The 13,365-nt window shown below is 36.2% G+C and overlaps 1 long non-coding RNA gene across 1 annotated transcript in view; it reads left to right on the forward strand.

Moving 5' to 3' along the window:
* The first annotated feature begins 621 nt into the window (after positions 1-621).
* Positions 622-13,365, forward strand: part of LOC129747801 (uncharacterized) — a 70,459-nt gene continuing 57,715 nt past the window's right edge. Inside the window, exon 1 of the long non-coding RNA XR_008737584.1 lies at positions 622-1,613. This is a non-coding gene — a long non-coding RNA (uncharacterized LOC129747801). The remainder of the gene's footprint in view (positions 1,614-13,365) is intronic.

Here is a 13,365-nt window from a genome sequence, read left to right on the forward strand (position 1 = left end):
TCTTTGACACGTCGCTGGGGCTACGCCACCCGATTGGTAGACACCAGGAATTCTACCGGAACAAGAAATCTCACGCTCAGACTACCGGACGATCCAGATTACATCGATCCAGACCCCACTTCTGATGTTTGTAGCCGGTACTAGCGGAAAACCGGTGAAACTCTCGGATAATTTTGCAGAAGAAAAACGTTTTATTTTTGTAGCTTTAACTTTAACGTGTTTACTGCTCGCTTTTCGGATCGAGAGTGCTTTTCCAACGGAATTAAAATTAAAACGATGAAAATATTTGTCGTTAAACGCCCGTTATCGTTATCCTGTCATTCTTACACTGATACAAATTTTAATACATATTAGGTAACAAATACGCTCATTTTAAAATGCTACACATACAAATGTGTTTTATTTAACATTTAACATATTTTATCTCAAAACGGAGTTTTTTTTTATTTTAAGGTGCATAAATCTTTATCGAGCTCCAACATTTTATACAAAAAAAGTCAGCTGATTAAAGTGATCGAAGTTACGTTTGAAACGAAAAACAAAGCAAAATGGTAGCCCGGCCGGAAAAGATCACCCCTAGCGGCCACTAGCGCAGTTACCCGAGCAATTTCAAGGTGGACGTCAAAGTACGATCGGATTCCAGGGCGCTGCCATACCGTCGGATGGTTGTCCGTATTGTTTTGCTCGAATTTGCGGTGAAAACGGGTTCAGTTCCGAGCGAAAAGTGTTGTCGCGGGTTGCGTCGGTTGTGGGCCGTGTTCTCCGGCTATTTTCGGGACCCGTCGCGTGGCGCCGGGTTGTGAAATTCGTGCTAAATTTTTAATGGTTTTACTCGGCCAGTGTGACGACGACAGTGTTCAAACGGGTCGTTTTGGGTTTTCTATTATTCGTTGATGGTTGGGTAAGGTAGCGCATTTGGTGCCGTCTCTTTTACATGTGCCTTCTCTCGCTCTGACCAGTGTGTTTATGGTTGACGGAGTTGATCTTTCTCTCTCTCCTCTTAGCCTAGTGTGTGATCCTGTTTTTATCCATAATTCCATCAGTTGGTTGCAAGAATAACAAAAACACCAGCACCAGAAAACAACAAAAGCGTAAATAAACATCAACATCAGCAGAAGCCGTGAAGAAACAGAGAAGGAGCGGAGAAGCAAAGCAGAGAAACAACACAAACACAGAAGAAGAAAAGTTAAAATTGAAGAGAGAGCGCGAGAGCGAAGAGTAAAGTCGATTCAAACGAGAGTGTGAGATTTTGTGTAGAAAAAGATAAGGCCGAAACACCGATAGTGTGTGTCATGCAACGGGAAGTTTGCGCAACGTGAAAAAGATAGCAAAACAAAAGGTTTTCTGCTGTTTTTGAAAGAGCTTGTGTGTATGAGTGGAATGAAATCCGTTGGGCTCGCTGGATGCAGGCGGCGATATTATTGAGGGAAAAGTAGTGTGTGCGCTCATCAAACCAGTGGAAAACGGTACGGTTGAGTGAATCGCGCAAAGCGTTCGAATGTGACAACAACCACAGGAAAAGAAACAGAAGAAAGCGCCTGACACCTGGCGGTTTTCCGCTTGGGAGCAAAGTGTGCGAGGAAGGAAAATTCACCGGAGAGTTACTTTAAGAGGTAATGAAAACGATTCAAATTTCTTAAATGTTATAGAGTTTGAATTGGTAGCGAACCAACCAAAGGCTGATTCGAATGTTTGCAGCAAAGTTCTGCTGAGGACGCAAAAAAAAAACCTTGGTACAGGTATGATCAGTTGTGCTAGTGATTGCTACTATTGCTTTGTTGAGCTTGTTCACCATACATACTTTTATCGTTCTCAATAAAAAAGGAAAAATGCTAAGGAAGTCAGAAGTAAGTGACCGGGAGAATCATCTCTTCTTTTTGATCTTAAAAAAAGTCTAGGACTGTTAATTTGTGTAACCTGTAGTAAATGCCTTTCTTCATTGGAAGCTACCCTGTTAATTTATTGGGAGATTTTTACTCAAATTCCCACGTAAACGTCAAACTAAACTTTCTCAATTTTTGTTTTCAATTATCTTCTATGCCACTTTTTCTGTTATAAGAAATTAATACAAATTAAAATATTGTTTCGATAAGAGGTGAGCAGTTGGTCGTCGGAGCTCGATATGTAACGTTCGTTTGAGCTGATCACGTAGTATAATTGGTTAACACGCCGTTGTACTGAAGCTGAGATCGCGGGTTCAAGCCCCGTTGGTGAAACATTGTATCTTTTTCGATAAATTCATGATATTTTCATTATGCTATGCTCTCATTTATAGAAGTAAATTAAATTTAAAGCTATTCAGGCCATAATCAACGTCATTATTTATTTTCATAGATCCCCTAAACTACGATTGGCAACGCGTTTGACATCATTAAACGTTCATTATTCAATTTCCTGTCAAAATCAGCTTATCCTAAAATCGAATCACGAATCCTACTTTCCCGCGGGAACAACCCTTGTGTGTTTTCTTTCATGTTGACTGGGTCCCTTTTTGGGTTCCAGCCAATTTCCAGGAGGGATTGCTGCTGGCATTTTGCATTGTCAAAGAATTAAACGACGAGTGTTTGTTGCGAAAACACTGAGGGGTACCATCGTTTTCGTCGCCGGCCGGGCCCTTGAAGCAAGGTTTCGTTCCTCTCCAAGGCACACCACTTGAGGGAGATTATTGTGGGTTTATTCCGTAGGTTCGTTTCTTCAGTCACAAATACCAGCACACGATTTCTTTCAACTCCGAGCTCAAGCAGGTAGAACGAAACTCGGAAGGTAGAAAAAGTTGCTGGGAACCGCAAAACTTCTTCAAGGTTCGCTGAGCTCGGTTGACGATGAATTTTGCGTTGATCTGTGTTCTGTACTTTATCGGAATTGGCACCTAGAGGAAGTTGGAGAAAATTGCATTAGTTATGATGTCAATAAGACAGCATATCGTTGATTGTGACCTGTATAAGTTCAAATCGTAGAAGAAACTTTTATAACCATGCGATGGGAAACTACTATCAGTGACTATTAAAAAAAATTGAACCACCTTTGAAAAAAAAACACTGGACTATCCTAGCGAAAAATTATTCTCAAGATTCTTTTTAAACATTCAAATAATTAACATGTCGTTCGAAGCTAATTTTGATTTATTTTTTAAAGCAACTCAGAAACCTTCCATATGAAGCCACAAGAGTTTTGAAAAACGGCTATCCAGCAAAATGACTTTAGGCAAGAACATTTCTCAAGTCGAAGATGTAGGTATTTTAAGTTTAAGAATCAGATTTCAGATTCAAATATCAAAATCAGATTCAGGTTTCAAATAAAGTTCAGAGTTCAAATTTCAGATTCGGATTTCAGATTCAGATTTCAGATTCAGATTTCAGATTCAGATTTCAGATTCAGATTTCAGATTCAGATTTCAGATTCAGATTTCAGATTCAGATTTCAGATTCAGATTTCAGATTCAGATTTCAGATTCAGATTTCAGATTCAGATTTCAGATTCAGATTTCAGATTCAGATTTCAGATTCAGATTTCAGATTCAGATTTCAGATTTCAGATTCAGATTTCAGATTCAGATTTCAGATTCAGATTCAGATTCAGATTTCAGATTCAGATTTCAGATTCAGATTTCAGATTCAGATTTCAGATTCAGATTTCAGATTCAGATTTCAGATTCAGATTTCAGATTCAGATTTCAGATTCAGATTTCAGATTCAGATTTCAGATTCAGATTTCAGATTCAGATTTCAGATTCAGATTTCAGATTCAGATTTCAGATTCAGATTTCAGATTCAGATTTCAGATTCAGATTTCAGATTCAGATTTCAGATTCAGATTTCAGATTCAAAGTTCAGATTCAGATTTCAGATTCAGATTTCAGATTCAGATTTCAGATTCAGATTTCAGATTCAGATTTCAGATTCAGATTTCAGATTCAGATTTCAGATTCAGATTTCAGATTCAGATTTCAGATTCAGATTTCAGATTCAGATTTCAGATTCAGATTTCAGATTCAGATTTCAGATTCAGATTTCAGATTCAGATTTCAGATTCAGATTTCAGATTCAGATTTCAGATTCAGATTTCAGATTCAGATTTCAGATTCAGATTTCAGATTCAGATTTCAGATTCAGATTTCAGATTCAGATTTCAGATTCAGATTTCAGATTTCAGATTCAGATTTCAGATTTCAGATTCAGATTTCAGATACAGATTTCAGATTCAGATTTCAGATTCAGATTTCAGATTCAGATTTCAGATTCAGATTTCAGATTCAGATTTCAGATGCAGATTTCAGATTCAGATTTCAGATTCAGATTTCAGATTTCAGATTCAGATTTCAGATTCAGATTTCAGATTCAGATTTCAGATTAGGATTTCAGATTCAGATTTCAGATTCAGATTTCAGATTCAGATTTCAGATTCAGATTTCAGATTCAGATTTCAGATTCAGATTTCAGATTCAGATTTCAGATTCAGATTTCAGATTCAGATTTCAGATTCAGATTTCAGATTCAGATTTCAGATTCAGATTTCAGATTCAGATTCAGATTTCAGATTCAGATTTCAGATTCAGATTTCAGACTCAGATTTCAGATTCAGATTTCGGATTCAGATTTCAGATTCAGATTTCAGATTCAGATTTCAGATTCAGATTTCAGTTTCAGATTTCAGATTCAGATTTCGGATACATATAGAACCTTCAAGATTCAGCTTTCAAATTCAGAATTTCCGATTCTGTTCAAATTTGATGTTAAGTGCTAATTGAATTCAACATGCCTAATTAAGCAACAAACTACGAGAAGGAAAAGTAAAAAAAAAACTCCTATTATGAAAACAGCCATTGTTGTTTCGAATTTGTTTCCATGAAATAAATTCTAAAATCACTAATGTGACAGCAATAAATTTAGTACCTTCCCTCATCCCGTTTTTGTTTCTGCCTTCTTTTCAACGTTCATTAGCCGCTAATTTCGTCTCCATTCTATGCAATACAACATGTAGGGGTATCTACGTGCGTGAAAATGTTCATTCAACTGGGCCGATTTTCCCACCCAATGGCAGCAGCAACAATAACAATCCCCGCCGCCGTCTGTTTTCCATTCAAGAAACCGAATACCCTCCTCTCCCTAATTCACATTCCGGAAGCAGCTCGCTAGCCGGGCTGCAGGAAAACTGACTCTGGTGCCGCGCAATCGACTAAACAAAGTTCACGAATACCGACACACTTGAAAGCATTTCCAATTATATTGCATATCCATTATTTGCTGCCATTAAGAAACTCCCAGGGTTTTGGTTCGGTTAGGAGTTTGCTATTCACTAGACAGGGAAATACCAAACGGCGGCGTCGAATGAACGAAAGTTTAAAGGTAAGGCGCGGCAAGACAGCCAGACGAGCGCCTGGATACCTGAGGGCGTTTTGAAACCCGGGAATCAGTTAGCAAATCAGTCAAGCCGATCGGACTGGAACGATTCGGGAAATAGTTGGCGTCGTTGTCGTTTCTTTTCAGTGTTCAAGACGGGCGTCGCGATACTCGAGGCGTCTTCCTTTGGAAACAGTTCCAGTTTTCAAGCTTCGTTGCACCCCTTCATGCTGTTGCTGAACCACTTTGACTATTGGTTTGATTCTAGATAGTCAACAAGCTAAGACGTCACGGGTCTTTTTTTAGTTCTGGAGCAGTGAAACAGGCCGGAACAAAATTATTAACAAAAAGAGGACAGTAGGCATGTAGGATAAGAGTTACGAATGGTGCAAAAACTAGGAGCTTTGAGAGTAAGGTATTAGAATTTTCACTATTTTACGTTATTTCAATCTGATTTTATGATTTTTCAACAATGAATCGACATTCGGTCTATTTGCTTAACATTTGCTCCTATACAAATTCCTGACGCCACCAAAATCAAATCAATTTTTGTTCGTTCCTACTCAGATACCGGTTAAAATGTAGACCATTATTGAATTGTTTTTTTTTTTTTTTTTTGAAAAATTGGTTTTGATAATTTTATGGCTTCAATCAAAGCAGTAATCTGGGTTAATATACATAAACGGCAAAATGCCAAATTTTATAACACAAAACACCTATCAGTTTTAGAAAAATTGAAAAATATCTAGTGTGGTAATAAGTATTAAGCCTGATCAATTCTTGCAAAATTTTCGAACGTTCTGAGTAGCTATAATTGAATGAATAACGAAAAACAAGATTTCATGTTTTGGGGAAACTTTGATCACCCAACTGATTTGAAGCCCAATCTCTGCCATAACATTGTTTGAGAGAAATTTTTGACGCCACCATGTTATTGTCACAGCATGTTAAAATAGATTTTTTCACATTTTGAGCCACCAACGCTTAAATTAGAAAAAGCAAAATAGTTCTACATGCACAAGGTTGCCAGAATTTTTCCAGGCTATTTTATCTTAAAACCAGGCAAAATCTGGGCATTTGATTCCAAAATTTTGACCAAAAATCCGGGTATATTTAGTCAAAACCTAGGAATTGCTCAACTCCAATCACGAAAAAAACTTGAAAAATGTCTTTTTTCATCAGCAGTTACTAAATTGTATTGTAGGCTTTGTGGAGGGCCGCTACAAAAGAAAACTTTTCATGATGATGATTTCATTCATGATTTCTGTACCGATTTACTTTTGGAAAAACTCAGTAAAAATTTCCTTTTAGGGACTTTCGCAAATTATATGCTGAAATGACTTAACACAAACCCGATCAGGAGAGCATATCAAAATAATAACTCAAACGTATCTCACCAAGATATTTACATCTGATTCAGTTATAATTAAGTACTCTTAATTTTCGATTTAAAGTTTCTCCAATCTGAAATATATCTTATTCTGATTGACAGACTTGAATGGGGTTGAGCTAATTTTCAATGATAAAGATTTTTTTCGGATTGTCCTAAAATAAAATGATTATATCATATTTTGATATACGTGCAACTTTTTATGAAACACGGACATCAAAGTCAACGGCCCAAACCGTACGTTAATGAGTTTCGCTCAACAGATCCATAAAATTGAATCCAAATTTAGGGAAACCAAAAATGGGGCATGGTTTTAGCAAATAATTTGGTTTATTGACATTCCAGAAGAAATTTTTCTCGAAGCACTCATATCTTGATAAGTTATAATTTAGATAGGATTTGTTTTGCTCAATATCAAACTATGCTATCTGAACGAGATATAATCTTGAAAGGAGCATACCTAAAACTGATATAATTTAGCTACGATCGCATAGATTTTTGGATATAATTTGTGATACTTTAACATCCTACGAGTACTGAATAATAATTTATTTAGATCAGGGGTGAAATTTTGTCGGCGGGCCGCACTTGAATTTTTTTTTTATAATTAACAGAGTTTCACGTCATATTTTAGAAATACAAATTTTTGGCTCAATGAAATCTGAAAAAGGAAAGATAAAACGAATTCACGTGTTGAAAAACAGAAATTCAGCACGACTTTTTAAATACCCCATACTACATCACTGAATCTTTGATATTTTAAAACTCTCTCAATTTTATTAATAGTACTTCTTGGCGAACATTCGTTCTCACAACATTCTTGTTAAAACCGATGGTACTATTTGTCATCACTTTCATTTAAAAAATTTCTGGAGCTTTCCACAGTGATAACTAATCGTGTGCAAAATATATATTCAAAGAAATCACCGTCTTCTTAGCGTTGGAAGTTGAATCGCTAATTGACTTTCTGTGATTTTTTTTTCCTAGAATTAAAACTGGTTCTCAAAGCCTAGGTTTTTTGTATCTACAACCGGTAAATAACCCCGTTTTTTTAATCGAAGTTCTGTATCGGATCATTGCATACCGTTGAGCAAAATTATCGAAATCACAGAAAAATGTTCAATTTCGCATATTTTTACATTATTGATTCTGGAATTTTCATCCAAGTTTTTATAATTTTTAATCTTATTAAGATATCATTGGGATAGGATTGTTAAAGCTATATTATTAATTTGGTAATTTGGAATGAGTTAATTAGAAGTTAAATAACTGAATTTATCAATGTTTGTTATAAATTTTTTTCAAATTACTGAAAAAAAAGCATCACAGATAATCGCAAAGAAAGGCCTTTTGAATCGAATCACAGAATTTCAGATATGTTTGTTTTCATCAAAAACTAATAATTTTTGTCGATAACTTTGATGCTAACAGAACAAGCCATTTTACCGAATTGGATGAAATAATTTGAAAAAAAAGCGCTGAGAACATTTTTTATCATACTACTTTATTTTTGCTTGATACGAAAATAATGACTTCTGCAACGGACTTCGAAATTCATTTGATCATGCGTAGCTTCCGATTTTTGGCTGTTCTTCCGATTTACTTTGATGGATTTTGCTTTTCAAAGTGGAAATAATTAGGAAAAATTTACCCTGTATAAAGAAAAACCTCCAATATTATGTTACGCCAATAAACAATATTGCATTTATGCATTGAACAGAACATTATAAATGCTTGAATTGTCAGAAAAAGTTAACAATTTGACTGATTGTGGGCAAATGCAGATAAGTGCATATTTGATCAAGTCATATAAATTTTCCCAACAATCCATTGTTAAAAAAGTTAAGGCATAAAAATTAGCAAAAAGCTTCGCGGGCCGCAAAAAAGGGTCTCGCGGGCCACATGCGGCCCGCGGGTCGCGGGTTGCTCACCCCTGATTAAGATAGGAAAATAATAGTATCAAAATATCTCATCTTGATATTATTTAGTTTTTATCTCCTGATCGGGAATCGATTGAATGAATTTTTACCCATTTTCCCAAGTTATCTCTAATTGCATAATTGGAATCAGCGCCAAATTCTGTCTCCTTTGCTATCCACTTACTGGAAGAAAGAAGGGGCTTCAAATAATCATAGAAATGAACCTATTAAAAAACCTTCCCATGCCAAATTATGCGAAAATATCAAGGAAGCCTCCCCCTCTCCTCTCCTATCTCTCAACTGAAAGAAGAGAGGGGCACGAAATATTCTTAGAAGCATTTATTGTACTCAATTACCTTCCCATGCGAAATATGGTTCCATTTGATCGATTAGTTCTCGAGTTATGCAAAAAGTTTCTCCTTTTCTTGTTATCTCCCCTCTGGAAAGAAGGAGGGATAGCAATCATTCACAAAAACATTCATTTTTCGTGCCCAAATATCCACCCATGCCAAATTTGGAACCATTTGCTTCATCGGTTCTGGAGTTATGCAAACATTAGTCTTTGAACACCCTCCCTCCCCCCTTCGAATGGGATAGAAACAATCTCCGAGCTCAGAAGCATCCACCTGTCATGTTTCAACACTCCCCTGCAATGCTATAGATTCCGTGTGGAGCACATCTATCAGAGTTAAACATTTTTCCTACGATTTAAACTTTCGTCTCCAATGCTTTCAAGGCAAAAAAAAGCTTAAATCTGAGGAAAAAAGCTTAAAAACGAGATTCACTAACACTAAGTAAAAAGATGTTGGTCACACGGTACATAGACAAATCCTATATCATTGCAAGTGCCTATTGTGTTTCAAGCGAATCGGTTCAGTTTTCTCCAAGTCTATACACGGAGAAAAAGTATAGTATTTCCAACAATAATCCTCTTATATTCAATCATATATCTGATTGCTTCTCGGCCAACTATAATTATGAAAATTTCAACAATACATATAATAGACAATCTGATTGATTTCTTACATTCAACAATATATAAAATACATTCAACTATAGTTGAATGATTGATTTTGTGCATTCAACTATAAATATAATAGATTCAAATATAATGTACGATTGATGTCATACATTCAACAATAATTATAGTAGATTCAACTATAATAATATAATTGATGTGATTATAAATATGATAGATTAAACTATAATAATATGATTGATTTAATTACAAATTTGACAGATTCAACTATAATAATATAATTGATTTAATCATAAATATGATAGTTTAAATTATATTTCTATAATTGATTCAATGAGGTCAACTATAAATATTGTAAATTTAAATTCTGTTTATATTGGAAGTTATCATATTTTAAGATGTTTTTGTCGGAATAATCTTATGGCTGCGTTTTATTTTCTTTTAATTTATTATTTTGGCATCTAGTTCGTTTAAGCCGCCACGATTCTAAAAAACTGACCGGAACCCGATATCCACGTCCTGGTTTCTCAGCTGGTTGCCCAGCAAATTGTGCGTCTTAACTAACCGTCCTCAGAAGTCTGTGCTTCTGCACCCGGTGAAGATTGAACATGTGGGGGGGAAATTCATTCAATATCATAACATCAATCTATCATACGCTGACTTACCAATGCTAGTTTCCTGTGGGATCCTGCCAGGATCACGAAAAGGAATGTCGACTTCGCGGGCAACCAGAGTAGGTGTACCTTTCCCAATTCCAGGAACTGTCGGCCTACTACACGACCGCTGCCAGGAACTGGTAGAGGAAAATGTATCCCCATCGCCGGAGAACGCTTGCGCTTTGCCACCGATGTCAGGGAATGCCGGCTGAGCCCTCAAAACAGCACTACGATCGCTGCAGGGACCACGTACTGGTCTCACACTTACGATTTATATATTTTTTGGCTGATGAACACGAATGAAGTCTGTAGTATTCAGCTTAATCATAAAAACATAGTTTAATTTACTATATTTATAGTTTGATACCTAGAGAATCAATCATTCATTTGTAGTTGAATCTATCATATTTACAGTTGAATCAATTATACCACTACAGTTGAATCTATCATATTTACAGTTTAATTAATTATACCACTACAGTTGAATCTATTATATTTATAGTTGAATTACTAAGATCAATCATACAATTGTAGATCAATTAATCATATTTACAGTTAAATCAATTATACCACTACAATTGAATCTATCGTGTTTATAGTTAAATGTGAGACGTCAATCAGGGACGTATAGTTGAATCTACTATATTTATAGTTGAATGCCCAAAACCAACCATACATATATAGTTGAATCTATCATATTAACAATTGAATCATTACAGTTGATTATATTAACAGTTGATTGCCCAAATTCAATCATCAGTATGTAATTGTGTCTGTTATATTTAAAGTTGAATGCGAAAAAATCAACTACGATTAGATAATTGGTATAATCAGCTGAAATAATTAGAAAAACTGTGGTCTTTTTTCTCCGTTTACAAAACAGACAGACAGAAATCCATTTTTGTATACAAACCCCATTTCATTTTGACTACACGTCCGTACACTTAGTGTTGCCAAAATCGAACGGTTTTTGTCACTTTTTTTTTAATTAACCAAAATTTATGTTAATTTACAAGATTGGCCCGATTGCATTCGTTTTTAGCGTATAAAGCGTTTTTCAAATGAAATGTTGCCATAATTAAAGCTTTAAATTACTAAAATTTAAACAAAAGCTGGTTGATCAAGACTAAAATTATTGGTCAAAACTGTTTTTTTTTTCATCATGCCGAACAAAATCCTCGTAATTCCATACAAACTTCAGGTTTGTTGCGAGACCCCTTTCCGTAGAACATAAACTGGTACAAATTTTACTAGGGACCTTGCGCTAGTACGTATTTTAATTTATGTAATTTTGTTATTCAGTTAAACGTCTCATGTGTGAGATTTTATGTGGTTCCAAGATTCGATTTGGATTTTTTAGTAACACTCTTTGAGGCGGAATTTTCAATAAAGGACAGTTTTTTTAGAATAATTTTATTATAAATTTGTTTTTTTATGAAAATCTTATGAATGTGTTTGAGCTTGAGCTTAAGTTTGAGCTTGCTATCAACTACGTCCACCTGCGGCCTCTTCTGGCCAATGGCATTATGGTTGCACTCCGTGATTGGCTCGAGATAATCAACATTGCACAATGAACCAAATGAAAGGTTTACAATACATTCTCATCAATTTTGAGAATCTTATTCTTTAATATGAACCAATAACGACGCCGGCCAAGTCCGTGCAGTCGATAGGGGGAAAGGAAGTGAAGCACATGTGATGATTTGTTTTGCGGAGACGGGCTGTACGCCATCCCTCCACAAATCCACGCTCAATATTTGGGGATAAGGGTATTGTGGCATGGAATATCACCTTGGTGAGCGATTGACAACTTAAAACAAAAATTCCTAAAAAAAAAATTGTTAAAATATTTTTTTTTCATAGTAAAGTTTTTAAATTTCAATCAATTTAAAAAAAAACGTAACTTAAAATCTTGTGATGGAAAATTAAGCTGAAGAAACAACCTTTCTCATACTGTGCAATTTACTTTTGAATAATGAAAAATAAAAATCTGTTCTCTAAAGGGTGATACGGTCAAAATTTGGTCAATATCAACTTGACGTATTTCTTTCAATTTTGCATTTAAAAAACCTGAACACCCCTCATTTTAAAGTGTGTGTGTGTAGAATGTTGCTCCTATTTTGATTTTGGAATTAACTCTTTATTTGTCAAAATGCCGTCCAAAGAAGAAGAGTAGCGTATCAAAATTTTGCTCGCGCATCGCGAAAATCCGAGGTACTCGCACGCAAAGCTGGCAAAATCGCTAAAAATTGCCAAATCAACCGTTACAAATCCAAATAAAGTGATAGGGGAACGTTTGTCGACAGCCAGGAAGTCTGGGTCGGGGGGAAATCGAAAACCGGAAGCCGCTGAGACGACAAAGAGAGTTGTCGGTAGTTTCAAGCGAATCTCTAACCTCTCTGTCCGAGATGCCGCAAATAAGCTGGGTGTATCGTCTACAACCGTGCACCGAGCCAAAAAACGAGCAGGACTATCGACTTACAAGAAGGTAGTGACTCCAAATTGCGATTATAAACAAAATACGACGGCCAAAGCGCGATCTCGGAGTCTGTACATGACGATGCTGACGAAGTTTGACTGCGTGGTAATGGACGACGAAACCTACGTCAAAGCCGCTTCCGGGACAGGAGTTTTATAAGGCAAAAGGAAGGGGAAAGGGAGAAAGGAGATATTTTCAAGCACATGAAACTGTCAAAGTTCGCGAAGAAATATCTGGTTTGGCAAGCCATCTGTACCTGTGGCTTGAAAAGCAGCATTTTCATAGCTTCCGGGACTGTCAACCAAGAAATTTTCGTGTAAGAGTGTTTGAATAAAAGTCTGCTGCCTTTCCTGAAGAAACACGGTTGTTCCGTATTGTTTTGGCCGGATTTGGCATCTTGCCATTACGGGAAAAAGGGCATGGAGTGGTACGCCGCCAATAACGTGCAGGTGGTTCCCAAGGACAAGAACCCTCCCAACACGCCAGAGCTCCGCCCAATTGAGAAATACTGGGCTATTGTCAAGCGGAACCTAAAGAAGACCAAAAAAAACCTGCTAAGGACGAGCAGCAGTTCAAGGCAAACTGGCTTTCTGCGGCGAAGAA

Source organism: Uranotaenia lowii, chromosome 1 (assembly GCF_029784155.1).
Source record: "Uranotaenia lowii strain MFRU-FL chromosome 1, ASM2978415v1, whole genome shotgun sequence".
In the NCBI taxonomy this organism is placed as follows: Eukaryota; Metazoa; Arthropoda; class Insecta; order Diptera; family Culicidae; genus Uranotaenia; species Uranotaenia lowii.